Source organism: Pan paniscus, chromosome 5 (genome assembly GCF_029289425.2).
Source record: "Pan paniscus chromosome 5, NHGRI_mPanPan1-v2.0_pri, whole genome shotgun sequence".
NCBI lineage: Eukaryota > Metazoa > Chordata > Mammalia > Primates > Hominidae > Pan > Pan paniscus.
In genome coordinates this window covers 118011710-118033919 of record NC_073254.2, presented here as the reverse complement: position 1 = coordinate 118033919, position 22210 = coordinate 118011710, and the positions used below count along the sequence as shown (strand labels likewise).

The following is a 22210-nucleotide window of genomic DNA, read 5'->3' as shown; positions in this document are numbered from 1 at the left end:
CTATCGGTTGCATGATGTTAAAACAGACATTATCACACAAATTCTCTGCAAGGATGACATAATTTTTAAAAGTGAATAAACATACTGAAATGCTAAATGAAACTAGTTCTCTTGTAAGCTCCAGAAAATAGAGTCATATCTCATAGCTGAGGGAGCTTTTGTCTCTTATTTGGGTATTTAGTTTTTGTTTTACATTTAGGTATATTTCTAATGTTTATTTTTGATTTCTTATCTCCATTGCTTCTTATATCAAAAGCAAAGATTTGGAAAGAGCAATCCACCCACTTCTAAGGAGAGGTGGCAAGACACTTAGGCTAGAAAGAATTTGCCCTGAGTAGTGAGGCATACGTGTTTCTAGTCTAGTCAACGAAGTCTTAAAGAAAACATCTTAAATAGTGAGTTTCTCTTAGAAAAGAATCAAAGGCTGTCTAGCACACTCTGGTTTTCCACAGATGATGCCTCCATTCAACAAACTAATCACTTACTCTAGGTTAGATTCTGTAAGACAATCTGAAACCAACTGACTTTTTATTGCTATAGGACTTTGCACTGTATTACCCAACCACATTTGGAGTGAAATTCCCATACTTCTCTTTGTCAAAAAAATCATTTCTAAAGAGTTTTATAGACTATGGCATGGTACTAGACTAGGCGATCGATGGGCCAAACATAGAGGGCGATGAAAGGTCTGTTAAGAGCAGCCTACAATGAGGATTACAGAAACACTTTCACCAAAGGACGATGATGAATAGACCCATTGGATGAAACCTTTACCAATGGATGTCTGATGTAATAAAGAGTAGATGTCAGCATCCAGGAACTGTGCATGATTTGATGTGAAAATAAACTTTTCCCTTCCTATCTTCTGATAATATTTAAATGCTATTTATTTAAGTTTTTCTTTTGAGGAAGAGATACCCATTGATAGCAGAACCAATAATGAGCCAAATGTACTGAGACTTGCTGGCAGCCAGTCTGACTAGATGGGTAACCATTCTGATAAGTACTTTGTGTGTATGTGTTAGAAGGAGGTGCAGTAAACACTTAAAAATCACCTCTGACTGTTACTAACCTGAAACACTCTTTGAATTCTTCCTCCATGCCTCACTCTCCCTTGAGACACTTCCAGTTTGAGTCTGATTACAGGAGATAGAATCCATTGTCAATAATATACTTTAATTAGCTAATTAATAGGTTGTTTAAATTACAATAAGAATGGAATTGCTCATATACTTGTAAAAATTGTCACTGTGTGTATACAGTTGTCTAATGTATTCCGCAATTTTTCCTTGTGAAATTAACAGGGCCTGGGGGAAAATTCAGTTATTAAACTTGAATTTGCATCTGAGACTTTTCAGGACACTACAGAGTTTCAATTTATACGTGAAGTTAACAAGGTACAGAGCTTATGCATTAAATTCCCTTTCTGTTTCTGCCATCTCTGTTCTATTACTTTAATATGGACATAGTACTAGTTATATAACAAAAGTGCTATGTACATCAATACAGTCCTGAGACCAATCTCTTTGTGTAGTTTTATCAAATTTAAATGACATACTTAAAAGGAGTGTCTTTTGAGTATCCTACCAGATATATACAGGCACTGTATTTAAAAAAAAACAAAAAACAAAAAAAACCACTATGAAAGAATCTGTTCAGGGGTATTCCTCAAGTGCACTCTACCTGCATAACATGAGGCTGAAGAAGCTCTCAGAAAACTCAGTTGTTTCTGCAAGAAGCATCTTGAATTTTAAACCTTCTAAATGTTGCTTTCAGGAATAGTAGCTCTCAGGGGCAACCTAATCAGCCCTTTTACCTAAAATGTATAAGATAATTTGACCTCTAGAATCTGAGAACTTTCAAGACTGCAGTAGTTTGCATGAATTTCTGAGAAACAAAATTTCTTCATTGTCAATAGAGACAAATCATAAAAATGTATCCATCTCCTACACCCTTTTAAAATCCTGCATATATATTATATTTATATCTGTTATCAAAATGGCAAAAGGGCAGAATAAATTCTGTCCCACCAAACTATATCATGGGACAGATACTGCTACTGTTTCTGCAGTTTCCTGGGAATTAGACACTGAGAAGCATAACAACTGTGCAGAAAAAAAGGTGGCATTTAGTGCTTTCCTTCTGGAAAAGACAATGAAAAGCTCTAGAAGCACTCCCACGTGGCAGAGACTGAAATGCAGTATCTACAGAACACATCTGAAAACACTTTTTGCACTACGTAGGCTTATACATACTGCTTCTAACACTAAAGGGAATGTCATTTTTCTGTTTTACATTTAATTTTACATTGGGCAAAAGAGTGTGAGTGGAGCACATCCAGTGGTGCTACAAGATGCACTGGCTGCCTTGAGACACTCAGCTCCCTAAGGTACCACCAGGGAATCATGTAGGCACCAAGCACTGTAATTGTCATTTTTACTGACAACTGAGTTGGGGTAATATTATATTCCTAAGTAGCATTGATGAAAACATTGGATTATTTGTAGTAAGAACACATTTTAATTTAAATTATTTTTAAAATTTTTAACAAAATTGAAATGAGCTTTTTAAAACTGTATATTTTCAGCATTTCTACTGTTTGTCCAGTAAACTATTTATAAGTGAGATAATCAAATTAGATAATTAATTTAAACCATCTTTTCAAATGAAAAGCACTTTAAAGCTTTTAGTCTCTTAAAAAGATACTAGATTTCCTGTGATTATATGGCTTGGCCTATTGTAGAATTATTGACACATTTAATATGTTTGATGAGCCCAACATATGACCTCAATGGTAAAGTTACTGGGTATCATGTTGGATTATTAAATTAAGTCACACTGTGGGGGAAGACTCTATATTGCATTAGTCATAGTCTTGGCAAGAGGCTGGTGTCATTGTCCAACAGGGTACTTGAGAAAACTTAAGAAGTGATTTTTACCAAAGTGTGGACCACTTAAATGAAACTAGCAATAGAAAGTAAAGTCGGCTGGGCGCGGTGGTTGATGCCTGTCATCTCAGCACTTTGGGAGGCTGAGGAGGGTGGATCACCTGAGGTCAGTAATTCAAGACCAGCCTGGCCAACATGGTGAAACCCTGTCTTTACTAAAATACAAAAAAAAAAAAAAAATTAGCCGGGCGTGGTGGCGGCTGCCTGTAATCCCAGCTACTCCGGAGGCTGAGGCAGAAGAATCACTGGAACCCAGGAGGCGGAGGTTGCAGTGAGCTGAGACTGTGCCATTGCACTCCGGCCTGGGCACAAGAGCGAAACTCCATCTCAAAAAAGAAAGAAAGAAAGAAAGTCTTCCCAGGATAATAGTGCGGAGTTGTTGCCACACCAGGACTGATGGGCAAAGGGAGGAAGCAAGTATTAGAACCCAGGGAGTAACAGATAGCCTAAAAGAGGATTGTGTCTACTGCCAGCCCATGGCTTGGCAGGGAAGGTGCTATGGGAATAAAACCCCAACCTCCCTCAACTTCTACTTTCTAATCTTTTGTCTATACCTATTGGTTGAAATCCATCTCAGTCCAGAGGGCAAGAGGTCCTCTTAATTAAATTAAAAAATGTCAGTCTCTGGAGGCACAGAGTAGGGTTGATCTAGCAGGATAAATAAAGAATATTAAAAATAGAAGTTAATAATTCATAATTAAATAAATTTCTGAAATAAACTTTTAATGTTTTAAATATGAAACCATGTTTTTTAAAGTAAATTTAATTGATATTAATAAGGTTCATTTATTCACGTATTCAGCAGAGCTTTAGTGAATACCTACTATATGCCCTCTGCTAAGCACTTAGTAAAATTATTTTATATGATTCCCCTCCTCAGGGATTTTATCATTTTGTTTGAAATATAGATGTGAAAAATCAACTGTTACAACCATACTGTAAGAGGAAATTTAAAAGAAGGAAGAAGAAGAAACTAAACGGTGGCTTCTAGGTCAAAATAAAACACAAACCAAGTGTTAAGGAAGAATAGGGGTTAGACAAGTGGACAATGGGAGAATAGGAGAAATAACCTTATAGGTAAAGTGAGTAGTGCAAATATACGGGGCCTCAAGGAAGCTTGGTTCAGGAAACTAGAACTTTTTCAGTTTTGCTAGAAGGAAGGAAAAACCTAGGGCCAACAAGTTTGGTCTAAATCATTAAGGTACTTTGTTTGATAAGTTAGCAGTTGTGTTTTATCCTAAAATGGATGAGGTGCCAAGGAGGAATTTTAAGCAAGGGAAAGACCTAAAGAGTTTTGCATTCAAGAGATATAACTGTTACAGGTGTGTAGAGGATGCATGGGAAGGGCATAAAACTAGAGAGCAATTAAGAGATTATTACAAAATCCAGAATTGCCAAAGATTTTGTATTAGATTTATCCAGAGAAATAGAACCAATAGGATGCATATATAAAGATATTTATTAAAAGGAATTGGCTCACGTGATTACAGAGGCTGGCATGTCCCAAGACATACAGTCTGCAAGTGGTAGAACAAGAAGAGCTGATGGTTTAGTTCCAGTCCAAGTCCAAAGGCCTGAGATTCAGAAGAATCAGTGGTGTAAGTTCCAGTCTGGAGGCCTGGAGGCTAAAAACACAGGATGAATGGATGCTTCCATTCAAGTCTAAATGCAGGTAAAAGAACAATGTCACAGCTAAGAAAGGCAGGAGGAATTCCAAGTTACTTGAGGGTGGGCAAGCTATTTTGTTCTGTTCAGGTTTCCTGGTGATTGAATCGACCTGCCCACATTAGGGAGGACAATCTCTTTTACTCAGTCTACCAACTCAGATGTTAATCTCATCCAGAAACACTCTCACAGACACACTCAGAATAATGTTTGACCAAATGTCAGTCTGCCTCATGGCTCAATCAAGTTGACACATAAAATTAACCATCACAGTCTTGATAGGAAGAGCACAAAGAATATATGCAATAGAAGTTGGATATCAAATGCCTTGGAGATGATAGTTAAACCTGATGCCCGAGAGTCTGTCTTGAAAACCTGGATAAAATGTGATCTTACTGACCACTGTGAGACACACTGTGGTCTCACAGTGTGTTCAGGTTTAAAAAGCTCTCACAGGGGAGTTCAGGTTTAAAAAGATTTGTCAATGCCTATGAGGTAAACCAGCATATGGGAGAGAAGTCTGCACTAAAGTAAAGATGAGCTTTATATGGTTATTATAAACATTTAAATGGGCAATTTTTATATAATAATTTATTATTATAGCCAAATTATAACTACTCAATATGGGCCATATGATTAAATATAAGACAATTTAGTGCACCAAAGTGGTCTACATTTTCCTTAGAAAAAGAAGAGGTAAAAGCAATAGTCCACTTGTATTGTATGTGCAGATCCATTGTATATTCAGGAAATTAATATATTGATATTGAATAATTTAGTTCAATATTTCTGTTTTATTTTTTGCTTAGATGTTATGCTTTTTCCATTCTCTGTAACTTTTCATACAGCTGTCTGAAAATAATATAGCATTGTTTATTTTGAAGAAAATAATCAATTTAGGTAAACAGCAACTTAATAGAGGGTGATTTTAAAACCCCTTAATTAAATTATCTTTTATTACAAACTGTGTCTTTACAGATAGCATTTTCACAACTCTAGACCTTGCTACATATAAAATTAATATATTTTAATATATAATAATTATATTATTATTAACCATATAGAATCATTATCTAGTTAATTTTTCTTATGTAGAGCTATCTATGTGTGAATATTTTCTGTGTTAACATACCATGGTGAAATGGATAAGCTGAATATCATTTGCAACATCCAAAGGCAAATTAGTTGGTATCAGTTGCTTCCTTAATACTGAATTATAAAACATATTATAACTTTAAGGCAACACAGCTGTTTACAATGTCTCCTCATTTTTCAGCAACCATTCAGTTCCTCCCCTCAATAGAGTGGTTTCTATAGAAGCTTCCAAACACTCTTGTTTCCAAACTCCTCTAAAGCATGCTCTGTACCAAAAAGGTAACATTTTCACTAACTGTTTCATGTGTTTGTTTTAATTTTAACTGTAAAGCCAAATGGTAATCTCCTTGAGGTCAGGGGCCTAATATCTCACTTTGAGCTTCTTAGCCCCTAGCACCCATATTGGTTATATAGTTCTGTGGTCTACATATTAGTAGATTTATTTATTTCTCCTGAGCCTTACTTAAAAAATACTGAAAGGAAATGAGACTATATTTTACATAAGTTATTGCCAGTTAATTTTTAAATACAGCATAAAATTAAACTTATTGAAGAAATTACCATTTTATACAAAAATAAAGAAAATAAGTAATCTTTAGTCAATATCTTAGGACTTAGATCAAACATCACATATGGCAGAATTCTTAAGAGAACTCATTACTTTTCACTTTGAATTAAAATTGAAATACATTTTGCAACTGAAATATGAGTAAGTAAACCCACTTAAAAGATAAGCTATATAAATAAACCTAACTTCCTTATTAAAGGAAAGTTAAAAACATTTATTTTCAACACAAAAATAATAAACTCCCTAACCACACCAAATTTTGTCCTCTTTTTAAAAAACATTTAAATGGGTTTTTGTACAATTAAAAACCATTTTTATTCTTTTATTTCTCTTGTAATTTATAGGATATTTCTGTGTTTATGTATTTTCATAGACATTGTCATCTATCGGTATTTGTGGGAGATTGGTTCCAGAAACCCTTGTGGATACAAAAATCCTCGGATACTCAAGTCCTTTATCTAAAATGGTATCAGATTTGCATGTAACCTATGCAGATCTTTCTGTTCCTTTGAATCATCTCTAGATTACTTATGATACCTAATGCAATATAAATGCTATGTAAATAGTAATGCTGTATTGTTTAAGGAATAATAACAAGAAAAAAGTCTGTATATGTTCAGTACAGATGCAGTTATTCTTTTTTTTTCCCAAATATTTTTGATTCAGGGTTGGTTGAATCCATGGACACATTGCACACAGATCTGAAGAGACAACTGTATTTATGTCTAAACATAAAGTATTTGTGTCCTCCTAAATTCATTACAAAGTAATATTCTATAAACTGAATTCCACCTTTTAATTTTCCGCACTAGTTAAAAAAAAAAAAAAAAACTGTTTGAAAGGACTTAAATTAGGAATTAAGGAAGACCCCAGGTCCAGCAAACCAACATAACTGTTTCCTGTTCTGCAAAGTTCTCCGGCTCTACCAGGACTGACACTTCGCTTCCATAGATGTGAGACCAATGACCTAAATCCTTTTTTGTGTACCCCAAAATTCCACTAAAATTTACAAAAGCAATTATATTCTCATTTTATTGACATTTGAAGCATAATTTTAATTTTAAAATGGCCAGGAATGTATCCTTAAGTCTTCCTACAACATCTTAGAATCTACTCCTAGATGACATTTTAGGGCAAGGAAGACTGTTGCTCACACCTAAACTGTTTTGTTGTTTTGGTTGATTATGAAAACATTATTTTCAAATAGGATATATGATGCATAACAAAATTTAAATACAAATATCTAGGTAGTATTAGGTACCCTGCTCCATTCTCACTAATTTTTACTTGTTATTAATCATTAATTAATCCAACCCTTGCTGTCTTGCCAAAGTTCAACAGACAAAAATCAAGCTCACCTTCACTGGAAAGACCCCATTTATCTTTCCAATTTTTCCTTCTTTCTTTTCTCCTCCTTACCTACAGGAATGATAGAGAGAAAAAAAAAATTGAATCCCAGTGTGATGCCGCTGGTATGTGTAAAAAACCCTTGACAGTCATTTTCCCATCAGCAGTTTCCCTGCTGGCCAGCTTCTAAGTCTCTCCCACTTCCCTTCTCCTCAGGTAGCTGGCTGCTAGATGTTTACTGATTAATTTGCATCAAATGTTCTCCTAGCAACCAACACTAGAATAGGATTAGATACTTTTGTAAAAGACTGTTTTCTGTTAAAGAAGCTTAGACTTCCTAAAACACCACAAACATAAACTAATAACATTTAAGCAAAGGTATAATGTGATTCCTTCACATTTTTAAAAGTAATTTTAGCCAGTTGCTTTTTATTGTTGTTTTTATTTGGGGAAAATCAGCAATTTTTTTTTCTATTTAAAAATTAGCATTTGTGAACACATCTTATTTTTTTTTTTGTAGACGGAGTCTCACTCGCTGCTGCCCAGGCTGGAGTGCAGTGGCGCAATCTCGGTTTACTGTCGTTTACTGCAACCTCTTCGCGATTATCCTGCCTCAGCCTCCGGAGTAACTAGGATTACTGGCGCTCGCCACTACGCCCGACTAATTTTTGTATCTTTAGTAGAGACAGGGTTTCACCATGTTGGGCAGGCTGGTGTCAAACTCCTAACCTCAGGTGATCCGCCCGCCTTGGCCTCCCAAAGTGCTGGGATTATAGGTTTGAGCCATCGCGCCTGGCCCACATCCCTATTTAAAACACAGGTAATCTTAATAGTGCAGGAATTTATACTGTATACTTTAAATAAAACCACAAAGAATTGGCCTGGTGCGGTGGCTCATGCCTGTAATCCCAGCACTTTGGGAGGCTGAGGCGGGTGGATCACGAGGTCAGGAGATTGAGACCATCCTGGCTAACACAGTGAAACCCCGTCTCTACTAAAAATACAAAAAATTAGCCGGGCGTGGTGGCGGGCGCCTGTAGTCCCAGCTACTGGGGAGGCTGAGGCAGGAGAATGGCGTGAACCCGGTAGGTGGAGCTTGCAGTGAGCCGAGATCGCACCACTGCACTCCAGCCTGGGCGACAGAGCGAGACTCCCAGACTCCATCTCAGAAACAAACAAACAAACAAAAAAAACAAAGAATTTATGTTATTTTGTAATTATCAGTGCAAGACATTTAAATGAAAACAAATAGGTCTAGTTTCTAATGGCCAGTTATATAGAGAACACAGTCAATTTTCCTATAAAATATGATTCATTTTTATTTTTTGAATAAAAATAACATGAAACACAAAAGTTTTCATTAAGATTTACTTTAACTGAAAAGTTAATAAACTCATTTTCCCTATTTCTCAAAAAGTCTTAGTGTCACAATTTATATATAAACTTTGATAACAACTTTTAATATCAAATTATTACTTAATGGAAAGAAAAGCCATAAGAGAAAATATAACATGTATAATAAATCATGCATAGTAACATTAAATACACTGACCAACAGGACATGATATCTTAGCAGGTCTTTGAAATAAGAGGAAGAAATATTTTATTATGCCCCATTAAGATTTTAATTTAGCAGAGAACAATGCAAGAGTAGAAAGTAAGATATTTAGTGTGATCAATAATAGTTTCAGGTTTTAAAGTTATTAAGTTTAAAAGTGGTAATCTCAAGGCTGTAAGACACTTTATAACTTCAAAAATCTAAGATTCAAAAAATAAAAACCTATAGTTTAATCATCTGGTGGAGATAACAGAATATTTTTCCTAGAGGTAAGAATAAAGCAGCAAATCCTTCATATAGAAATGCATTACCGATTCAGCTATGATGGTGATTACCCCTAGAATATTAGAAGACTGATATTTATGTAAATTTCCTTTTCCACTAATAGTTTATTGTTTTCTACGTGGGCATTTCTTAAATCTCACATGTGCTTTTAAGAAATCTGAAATATAAATAATAACCACTTATTTCAAGTTTCAAGACTTTTTAGTTAGGTAGTATATTGAAAACCAAATTCAAATTTTAGAAATTGCATATATAGATACTGTAACTTTTTAGCACCTTGATAGATGATTGTAAAATAAATTATCTAGGGTTAGAGACATGGGAACCCATATTTGTTGAAGACTTACTCTATACTAGGTACAGTGTCAGATTTTTAAATAAACTGTCTCATATAATCATATCCAAAACAGTTAATATGATATTATCCTCAAATTATAGATCCTATCTGAGATTCAGAAATGTTAAATTGCTCCCAAAGACCACAGAACAAAGTTGAAAATCATGACTGTGGGACACCAAATCTGATTCCTTTCACTATATAAACAACCTCCCATAATTATGGAAGCACATTCTCCACCCCTCAAGTACTTTAGTTATTGATACCCAAGTTTCACAAAGTACTCAGCCAGACTTGGCCTGGACTTTAAAATTACTACTTTCTTCTTCCCCTTATGGCTTATCAAAATCTCCACCATTTTCAGATACCAGTGATAAAAGACTAAACTAACCTGCATAAAAATATGAGATTAAACAACCGATTTTAAATGTTTATCTTCAGGTAGAGAATAAAATGAAATTTGATTGGAGACACTGAGTTTTTGTGTGTTTGTGTGTGTGTAAATGATTGTCTTGCTAATTCATACATACATTCACACACACACACATACACACCTCACACATTCCCTCAAGGATGCCTTTCTCCTCCATCTTTGCATAGTCCAATGTAAGAAACACTCTTTGTTAATGAGATTTGAAGAATAGATATCCCTAATCCATCCACTGACCTATCAAAGGGTTCCAGATCAATCCTGTGTGGTAAGCCATTGACTCCTGTTAAAACCATGGCTATATTGATAATGAATGAAAAAATGTAGAAGGAGAATAACCTGTTGTTATCAGCTGAATTTTGATCTCCCCTGAGTAGCACCAAGCAAGAGATTCAGACAGCAAGGTTTTGGAAATGTATTATTACAATTACATGTGTTCAATGATGTCACCCACATTTTGAAGAGCACATCATTAAGAAATATGAGCTAAGTGCCTACTTTCAAAACCTTGGAAGAAAAATAACGGCTAAAACTGCTATAAGCAGATGCAATACTAAAGGACAAAATGATTTTTATATATGCTCTTTGTTGCAAAAATGAAAGGCAAAACTGAGAACTAATGCTTTACAGAGTCCAATATGATGCCCTTACTAAAGGTGGAAGAGGGAAATGGCATCTAGAGGGAATAGTAAAAGAAGTGAGCAATAATAAATACTAAAATAAATTCTGGAAAATATGCTGCAGTACCAACAACTTGAAAACACTTAATAATTCAACAGAGAAAAATAAATAAGGTATTGCCTTAGTTGTTTATGAACATGCAAAAGAGAAAAAGAAAAAAATCTCTGCAGTGGCCTGAAGCAGTAGGGAACAAGTGAGTTAGAAAAAGTAAATAATGCTTTAGGCAAGATATCCTGCCACTGTCCTCAACCCATAAACACAACAGTATATCAGTTTTATCAGAAATTATAGAGAGTGTTAAGCAAATTATACTTTGTAAAACATTAAAAATATTTTTACAGTAAAATTCCAATATACTGTCTATACCCAGAGCAGCTATTGCCTATGAGTGATAGTGGCTGATAAAGTAGCCCTACTTATGTAATGCCATACAAGACATTCTTGCTGAAAAATATTCTTAGACACAAAAAACCTCCAGAGGGATTAGATCCAGCTCAGTGAAGCTCTCCACTCCAACTCCTACATTGTCCTCAGTTTACTACCCCAACTCCTGCCATCATCCTTGGTATCTTCGGCTCATTTGATCAACTCTTCCAACAATCCAAATTTAAGACCCTTGACAACTTCTTATCCCACCATATCTACCCTTATGGTAAACTTGAGCAAACTCATAATCACCATCACACTCAGGGTCTGGCAATGGCTCTATCTGAAATCTCAAATTCCAAAGTCCCACTCTGATTACAATTCTGCATCATATTCACTCTTCCTCTGGATCATTTCAGCTACATCTGGGCTTCACCTCATTAAAGTTTCTAGTTCCAGACTACCATCCCTTTCTCCCAATACATTAGCTTCCTCTTGAACCCACTACTCTGTATAACTGGCTGAGACTTCAAGGTGTTACAGTTCAATTACTTCTATTCTTCCACCCCAGACTCTGCACACAGAGGATTCAATCAACCCAAAACTTTTGCTATTTTCACACCTGGCTTGCCTGTGCGATACATTACTTTGACAATCGTATTTACTAACTTCAGCCTGGTCCAAGTGGCATTGACCTTCCATTATCAGTCAGTGGCCAACTGTCAGAACAGTGATCTCCTATTCCTGAGTGGCCACTCAAAATATTCACGATCACCCTCAAAAGCTTTACCTAGTGATGTGCTAGTAAATGTTCAATCAACAGCCCTTTGAAAACAACACAAACAAAAAAGCCCAAATTTGTAGCATTTACTGATTTTCAAACTGTAAATGCTTCCAACCATGGCTGATTCCAAACTACTAACGTGACATCACTGGATGCAGAGTGGGGAAGAAACGTGTGGTAAGTAGCATACCTTCATATGGCCTTTCCACCAAATACAACCTGGTATCTGTTCTCAGACATAATAGATATAAATAATCTCAAGAGTATAATTAACAGTGAAAGGTAGTAAAATAATTAGGAAACCATGACTCTTGAGTATTTATTACCTTCACTTTAATATAATTTAACTATAAATTTATGTAATTTACATTTTAATCATAGCCAAGTTTAACAACTAGCTCTCAAAATTCTTGAAAATTCAGCGATTAGCTCCTGTAAGCTTCAGCACATCACTGCCCTTGCACCATTGCGAACTTTCATTTCTCTTAGCTGATGATCCTGCCTCATACTCTACTGAAACACATTCAAGATTGCCCATTAACGAAATTTAAAACATCCCTTGACACCTGACCCTGTGTCTACATCTACTTATCTGACTTTTTTATACCTGCATATCATTTTTATCAGAAATTCCATTAAAAAGAGTCCATATTACAGTAGTAGTTTCTATATCCTTACTCTCATTCCTTGCTTTTTCTCTGAAATTTTATGACATCACTATGGGAAAAAGCCATAAATTACATCCAAAATGCAAGGATTTTTTTCTTTCAGTTTTCCGATTGCTTTTTTAAGCAATTCTTGCAGCATTTGGCTCTATTGCATCTTCTTTCTGTCTTAAATGTTCTTTCTTCCTGACTGCCATTTGGCCTTAGGCATTCTGTGAACCGTGAGAGACTGGGTATGGTACCCTCCATAAGCATTCCTGCAAGGACCACCTAGCTGATCAAACTGGCCCCCCTACAGCTGAAGGGTGTTGGCCAGGTAAACAAAATATTTGCTGCAGTTGAGGCTGGGAGACTCATAGTCTTTCCAGATGTAGGGAGTACAGAAGCTCTTGCCTGTTTTCTTGAGAAGAGATGACTACTTAGTAAACCACTTGGCTCCTGGGCCTCTCATACTTATGGGATTGCTGTTGCTTCTTGCATCCCAGAAGTTGAACCTGAGGCCCAATACCTAGATAAAAGAAAGAACACATCTAAGGGGGCCCAGCAAAAGGGGGAATATATTCAGAACACTTAGAACAGGTGACTCAAACTGAAATAGAACTGAAGCGGAGGTGAAAACACAGCTAGAATAAAATTAAGATATACACACAGACGCGCACACACACACATACTCAGGACAATGCATGTTTTCAAAACATTCGTGATCTGGCATCAGCTCATTAGCTCAGTTTTCATTCTCTAAACCCAACCCAGTAGATATCTCAGGAGATACAGGAAAGGTGGTACATCTGGAACCCAATGAGAAAACTGTGAGAAATACTGCAGGAGATAAAAGGTGGTTAGGCTCTTGCATGAGTAACTTCAGATAAGAGAGGACCATATAGCGCAGGCTTACACGAATGGCAAGAACCAGAAAGATAACATTGAATGCTGGCAAAAACTAGAGAGTAGGATAAGTGCTAGTAGGAGAGCAAATGCTGATTTATAGAGCAATCTACCAGTCTGTAATGAAATATTTGTGTATCCTATGACTCACCAATCCTGCTTCCAAGTATATCAGAACGTCAGGATGTAACTGTCCAGTTTATGTGCTGGCCAACTCCAGGGCTTATCTTTCACACAGGGTACTGCAAATGTATACTACATATAAACTTACTTGTGTTTTATAGACACACAAAGTTCAAACAAATGTTCAGTTGCTATATTTATAACTCATTGAAAAATAGGATGAACATGTTGAAAAATCCTTTGATATTAATACATATAATTAATTTAAATAGGTGGCTATATTCATTTCTAATAAAAGGGTAAAATACTAGAAATTCTTTATGTCTAACCTATGTTTTTAATAAAAGTCATCTATTATGATTAGAAATATTTAAAAATGTATGGAGGCAAAAACAATCAGATATATCATACATAATATTATGTGCTTTCCTATCTTGTTTCTAAATAATTTTATCTTGACCTGTCAGTGAGAATTTTTCCCCTCACCTCTCATAATTCAATATCCTGAATCCAGAGAAATGGCTGTTTCCATCTGTACCACTTAGAATAATCAATACTTAGTTAAGTTCATGCATAATAATGAATATGTATCTCCCAAAACATGCTTTGCCAAATTTTGGCATATAATTTTATCCAAGATCAGGACCTTGACAGAAGGGTATCTGCATTTTCATTTTATTTTACAAGGGATAGGGGAATGCTGACTATCTACTTTCTACTTTTTCCCCATATTATTGCTTTGTAAAAGGAAGCATTCTGCCACAGTGAAATAGACATGTGTTTCAGAAAATTCTCCCTTCAGGCCCAAACATGGGCTAACTTCAATAAATGAAAGTGGCATAGTTTACAGAATTGGTTTCTCACGAAGTATTTAGTTGAATCAGCTTTTTAGATGCCTTCAGATTTTTTAAGAGAAGCAAAAGAAAAAGCATTCTTCCAGCATCAAGAAAACACTTTGCCACAGATAATTGTCTCATTTAATTTGCATTCCATTGCATACCAAACTGAAAAATAACAATACTCAGGAGTCCAATCCGATGGAAGACTTCCTATCAAGTAATAAAGTGATAAGAGAAATAAAATGGGAGAGGAAGAAGGGCTGGGAGTAGTGACTCAGTGAAGTTGATGGGTTGGTTGCAAATTCCCAAGTTCATGTTATCAACCTTTCTTCCTGCTTTACTACTAGCTCCTCTTCCACCAGAAAAAAAAAAAAATACAGACAGCCTAAGATATCAGCTGACAAACCTCATTATTGATGGCATCGGGTGGTAGATCAATGCTGGAGGAAAATCAATAGTAAAAATATTTTTCAGTGGTGCATACAGATGAAGAGTCTCAGCATCATTTCTTGATGGAAACCACAAAAGTTCACACACCCTCAAGAGTCATTGTTTCATAGGAGGCAAGACCTTACTTGGTTTTTAGAGCTACTAATTTGCTCCTATATGTTGTCCTGTGTTGTAGAATCTGTAACTGTTTGCTACAAAACAGCAAGGCAGAAGGAAGGAAGGAAGGGAGGGAGGGAGTGAGGAAGGGAGGGAGGGAGTGAGGAAGGGAGGGAGGGAGGAGAAGGGAAGGACAAGGCAGGAGGTGAAAGAGAGATAAAGATTCCACTAAAAATAAAATATAATTTCTCATATAGTGGTTTGATTCATGGATATTTACTACATATATGTCCATTTAATAAGTGTAAAGACTGGAAACCTTAAGCATTAGAAAGCATGCCTAAATTGAAAAGAGTATATCAATTTTTCATTTGAAGAGAGTAACTAGAAATAGTTTTCCTTGCGTGGAAAGATAATGCTTCATAAGAAATTCCATGTTAAGAGATGCTTGTTTAAAATGGGAGAATGATAGGGAGGCAATTCTAAAGAATCACCCTGATTTACAGCCTCTGGTCCCAAAACAGCCTCACACTACATGTCAGTTTTCTTTCCAAGTCATCAATCAGATCAGATCAGAGTACTCTCCTGCCCTAAAGCTTGCAGATATTCCGAAGAAGTGCCCAGACAAGATTATTACTGGGTGAAGTGGGGAATAAGTGAAAGGCTATCACCAGAGACAGTTAACTTTGAAGGGAAAGCAGCAATATTTGATATAATAGCCAAAGAAGGCATTGGTTAAAAGGCGACATATAAACCAAACTTGAAGGAGGAAAGAATAACATGTGGATATCTGGTAAGAATAGCAGTGCAAGGGCCCTGAGGTAAGAGTGTGTGGCTATTGAAATGTAAGCTTTAGGTCCTCACTTGTGACAGATATCTTCCAAAGTTCTGAAAGGAGCTCTAATAATCTTGTCTGTGTAATCTGTGAAGTCGTTTCCTTAAAGGGTCCTCTCAAAATTGTATAAGCTTCAGAAGCCATAAAACTTGGACTTGCCCTTGTGTGTTAGTTACCCAGTTGACGTCCACAGAAATGAACATGCCCCTTAGTAAATAGAATTGAAACTATTATTCTGTCAGAATTGCATCCCATCAGGAGAGAAAAACCTATCTAATTGAGATAGGTTATATGACTTTCACCAATAGAAACAGGAGAACACTATTTCAAGGGAAAAAAGTACAGAAGTCCTAATAAGTCTTCATCTACTTTCTCAGAAGAAATGAAGTATAATTTACCGAGTATTACTGGGATGCGTAAACTTTATAACTTATCTGTTTCGATTTATATTATACATAGCGTGTTTCCAAATACTGATTAGCAGTCAAACACTCAAGTTTAAGGCTGTGAATAGAGGGGAGCCAGGAAGCTCATGTCCTTCCATGAAGTAATCTTGAGTGAACAGGACTAGAAGAGGCTGGTGGTAGAAACTTAAAATAAGCTGAAGTCCAGAGTCCTGCAGGAAAGACAGTAGCAAGGGCAGAAGAAGTAACATCAAAGGGGCTGAAAACCTGATAGCCAACATTCATAATTTCTCTAACAAATACCTCACACTTAAGAGAACCCATCAGGATATTCCATTGGCTCATACTCTGAAATCCTTCTAGAACATTTCCTCTTGCCACTTCTTCTAACCACTACTATTCTGCTTCAAGCAATTGTCGCTTCTTGCCTGATGTTTTCAGCAGTGTCCAAACCATCCTGCCTCATTCTGGACCTTTACCTCTCCTACAAACCACTTACTCTCTACAGTCAGAGTGACCTTTTAAATAGAAGTCAGATCATGAAATTATTTGTCAGACTGAAATCAAATCCACAAAGTCCATTATGATCTTTATTTCCAACCCCACTCCTCTTTCTGCTTTACTTTTTATATCTTCCTCCCATTGCTTACTCTGCCCCAGCTATACTGGCTGCCTTGCTTTTCTTCGACTATAGCAAGCACACTCCTGTCTTGGGGTTTTTGCACTTGCCATTCCTACCAAATAGCCACATGATATTCCTTCCTCTTTCAAATTTGGCTCACATGTTACCTTTTAACCAATGCCCTCCTTGGCCATCATATCTGAAACTGCAGCTTTCCTTTCAACATTCCCTATCTCTGCTCCCAATTTATTTTTCATATTAGCATGTATTATCATCTATAATTGTTTATTTGCTTATTGTCTGCAACTAAAATGTAAGGTTTATGAGGACAAGGCATTTTATCTTTTACTTACTGCTCTATTCCCAGTGCCTAGAATGGGACTAGCATTTAGTAACTATTTAATAAACATCTGTTGAATGAACAAATAAGTTTATGAATGACAGCAGCAGAATGATACACATGGGACTCTGAATTAGCTCACTAATGTATTCAGCATAAGCATAAACTCTTTGGCAAGACATTAAGAGTTCTTTTAACATCTTCAACTGACTTTTCAGACTCATTGCTTCCCATTCCTCCTGTATACTCTGCCATCCAGTTAGGAAAAGCTATATATCCATTACTTCCTTAATACATCAGGTACTTTCATGCCTTAATCTCTTGCTCACATTGTGCCTTCTGCCAGGAATGTCTCTTTTTATCTTCTCGTTCTTTCCCTAGCCAACCTCTGCATATCTCTAGAGACAAAATTCCAGTGTCTTTCCCCTCTGTGAAGTCATCTGTGACTCTTCTATACAGAATTAATTAATCCCTGCTCAATGCTCCTGGAGTATATTTTACATGTCTCTTTTAAAACAATCAAATTATATCTCAGTTATTTATACCCCAACATGAAATACAGTGTCTCATGCATAATAAATATTTGTTGAATAAATCAATACCTAAGAGTTTAATCTTTCTAGGCCCAAGACACAGGACAATTCAGTGTTTTACCAGTGATTTCTTACCAACTACAGTATTACCATATTATTGCTGTCAATGATAATTAGCATCCATTAAGTGCTCATTGCATGTCATACACTGTTTCAAACACTTTACAAATATGATTTCATATCATGATCCAAAGGGATTTCTTTATAAATACCAGTCGTCACAGCTGATGTTAGAGTTGAGGAAACTGAGTTGTAAAACAGTTAATAAAGGTCTGCTTCCTGAAAATGTGCTCTTTGACCATTAGGCTGCAGAATCTCTCAGAAGAATGGTTTAAGGAGAAAGCATGTCCCAAACAAGATGCTATCCAAATACACATCTTTCATTTTCTGAGTATCATTCATTAAACAAATTGATAACGGCAGGAGGCAGACAAATTCCTAGGCAGACAGGGGTGGGTCCCCAGACCCGACAAATTAAAGCCTGAAAACCAAGCTGCAGGTTTCAGGTAAAGTCCCCGACTGGAGTGAGAACTTCCTCAATGCCTTTTAGCCAATTGAGTGGTGCTTTTTCCAGGCCCATGGACCAACAGGCATGCACTCCTCCATTCAGAGCCCATAAAAACCTCAGATGGTCACAGGTTGGGACTACCCAGCTTTGGGTAGGGCTACCCACTTTGGGTCCCCTCTTCACTGAGACCTGTATATTCTGGTCCAGCTGCAGCCTTGCATGTAGCCAGCTCCTATGCCAGAGCCTGAAGCTGCCCAATCAGCCACAGTAGCCGGCACGCCTGGGTGTCCTCGGCGGGCCTGAGATCCGGCCAGTAGCACAAGCCGAGCACAGCCTGCTGGCCAAGTGGGCAGAGCAAGTACAGCCGCGAGCCCAGAGCTGAGCAAAGGCAGGGCAGGAGTGCCTCCAGCCATGGAAATTTCTGACTGGTGAATCAGCACTCGAAAGAATCCTCTGTCAAAATCTTTAGGCAGTGTATACACCTCAACGGATTAAAGGGCATTAAACTAGAAAGTGATCTATTGAAAATATTTAAATAACCTAAAGTAAGCATAAATTTAGAAAGTGGAATTAACCAATAGTACATATTTCAACAAATTATAAAAGAACGACAAAAAGTGTTATCCTGCGAGTAGAAAATTTCATACAAGAGGGATTCCCACCCCACCCGGACACACACACACACACACACACACACACACAGAATTTACTCCAAAGAAAGAGTGAGAATTTTATCAGTATACCTATTCAAACTTCCTGCTAGTCATCATCAACAAACTGCCTCATTGATCTCAAATAAGCTTTTGAGGGAGAGAGTCGAAAGAATTCCAAAAAGAAACCAGCATATGAAACAGGGTGATATGCTTTAAGAAGGACTATTCAGGGATTTGCAGGATGAAAGAGGAACATTATTGTTTATATTTAACAATTCAAAAATACTCTTCAATTTTAATTCCATTTTTAGAGGCAACAAAACTAGATTATAAATTACCTGGGGATTTTGATTTCTGGTTCGGCAAGTTAGGAGCTTGAAAGTTGTTACTTAGTCCTAACAACAAGTAAAAAGCCCAACAAACTGACAACTGAACTTAACAAACTGAAAAATCAATAACTCTTGTATCTATCAGAGAAGTGAGGGTACGGGGCAAATCACTGCACCCAAAATTGGAGAGACAGATAGGTGAATACAGAGATTCATAACATAGCTAAGCAGAAGACTACAAGCAGGAAAATCCCCAGGAACCAGTGCCAGGATAGAAAAACCTAAACTATAATTGATGAATTACTTGAGGCTTAGTGTGGACAAGCTTGAGAGTTAACGACTCTGGAGGATCTAGTCACAGAGGAGTCCCCACAGTTTTGTGAGTTTTACCTCCAGGAGTTGGACCAGGTTTCCATGGTCAATATTGGACAAAAATCCCCTGTTGCTTCTGGCAGGGTAGGAGAAAAGTAACCCTTTTGAAATATACCACAGCATTATTTTCTTAATAAATCCTGACCTTAGAAGAAACTATTTTACCAGAGCCTAAACTACTGAGTTTTTCTCAGAGCTCAATCAATCCAGGGAAGAGAAATATCCAACTCTAGCCCACTGTAGTCATCATATCCCATTTAAGGCTGAGAAGCACTTGTGCAGTTCATAGTCCAGACACACTAAAAAACTGAGTTCTTTAGGTATGTAAAGGATGAGTTGATGGGTGCAGCAAACCAACAAGGCACATGTACACCTATGCAACAAACCTGCACATTGTGCACATGTACCCTAGAACTTAAAGTATAATAATAATTTTAAAAGTTAATACAAAAACTGAGCTCTAACCAAAGAGCTATACAACACTTCCCCTCCCACACCTTACCACACTACTAAATGCCTATGTACTGAAGTTTCTTTTACCCAATACATCATGTCTAGCTATTGAGAAAAAATTACAAGGCATGTCAAAAGGCAATAAACAAAGCTTGAAGAGACAGAGCAAGTATTGGAACCTCACTTAGATATGGCAGAGATGTTGGAATATCAAACTGGAAATTTAAAGGTACTATCATCAATATGTTAAGGGCTTCTGGATAAAGAAGACAGCATGCAAGAACAGATGTGCAATGTAGTCAGGAAAATGGAACTTCTGTGAAAGAATGGGGGAAAAGAAATGCTGGAGATTAAAAGCACTGTAATAGAAATGATGAATGCCTTTGATGGGCTTATTAGTAGAAAGGCTATGGCTGAGAAAAGAATCTCTGAACTTGAGAATATTTCAATAAAAATGTCCAAAACTAAAAAGCAAAGAACAAAAAGAGTGAGAAGAAAATCCAGAAAATAATATTTCAGAACCATGGGGCAGCTACAAAACGTGTAAATATGTATAACAGGAACACCAAAAGAAGAAGAAAGAGAAAGGAACATGAACAACATTTGAGGAAATGGTGACTGAGAGTTATCCCCCAATTAATGACAGACAGCAAACCTCAGATCCAGGAAGCTAACACCAAGCAGGATAAATGCCAGGAATATCATATGCAAACTTCAGATAATAAAAGATGAAGAAAAAAAACCTTGAAAGATGCAGGAAACATATACTTTACCTATAGAAAAGATAAGAATAACATCCAACTTCTCAGAAACATGCAAGGAAGAAGAGAATGGAATGGGATATTGAAAGCATTGGGAGAAGGAAACCACCAATCTAGAAATCTTTACCCTGCAAAATGATCCTTCAAATGTCAGGAAGAAATAAAGATTCTGAGACAAACAGAAATTGAGGGACTGTGTTGGCAGTAGACATAACTTGTAAGAAATGCTAAAAGAAATGCTTCAGAGAGAAGGGAAATGATATAGCTCAAAAACTCAAATTAACATAAAGAAACATAGAGCATCAGAGAAGGAACAAGTGAAGGTAAAATAAAAAATTTTGTATTTTTACTTCTTTTCCTTTCCTTTTTTTTTTTTATTGAGACAGGGCCTTGCTCTGTTGTTCAGGCTGGAATGCAGTGGTATAATCAAAGCTCATTGCAGCCTCGACCTCCTCGGACCAAGTAATACTCCCATCTCAGCCTCCCAAGTAGTTGGGACCAAGTAGTCAGACCACCGTGCCTGATTAATTTTTAAATTTTTTTGTAGAGATGGGGTCTCTCTATGTTGCCAGGAGTGGTCCCAAACTCCTGGGCTCAAGGGATCCTCCTGCCTCGGTCTCCCAAAATGCTGGGATTACAGCCATGAGCCACCATACCTGGCCTTCTTATTCTTAATTGATCTCATAGATAAGAGTTTGTTCAAAGTAGTATCAATGTATTTGATTATGTATGATTATGAGTATGTGTACACACACATACACACACACACACACATATACTTATGTATAAATGAAATGAGACAGCAATGACATATAAGATAGGAAGAAGAAAGTGGTATTATTTTGTTATTAGAAGGTATTTGCATGACCCTTGTAGTGGTCTACTGCTATTTGAACATAAGCTTTCCTTAGTGGTAAATTTATATTTCAAACTCTAGGAAATCCACTAAAAGTTTAAAAAGAGGTACAAATAATATGCTAAAAAAGGGGAGAAAAATTGAATCATATAAAACGTTTAAATAAAACCACAAAAGGCAGAAAAAGAGTGAGTGAAAAATTGGAGCAAAGAACTAGGGCAATGAATACAAAATAGTAACAAACATTATAGATATTAATTAAATTACATCATAATCACTTAAAAATCAATCAATGGTGTAAACACACTAGTCAACAAACAGAGATTGTCAGATTGTATACAAAAAAAAAAGACCCAACTGTA

The 22210-nt window shown here is 36.5% G+C and overlaps 1 long non-coding RNA gene across 13 annotated transcripts in view; it reads right to left on the bottom strand.

The window, feature by feature from the left end:
* The window catches only part of LOC100992117 (uncharacterized), an 843804-nt gene that overhangs the window by 477897 nt on the left and 343697 nt on the right, over positions 1-22210 (bottom strand). For all 13 annotated transcript variants that reach the window (XR_010112484.1, XR_010112483.1, XR_010112490.1 and 10 more), the window contains 2 exons: positions 7635-7695; positions 4429-4573 (listed from right to left, as the gene is read on the bottom strand). This is a non-coding gene — a long non-coding RNA (uncharacterized LOC100992117). The remainder of the gene's footprint in view (positions 1-4428; positions 4574-7634; positions 7696-22210) is intronic.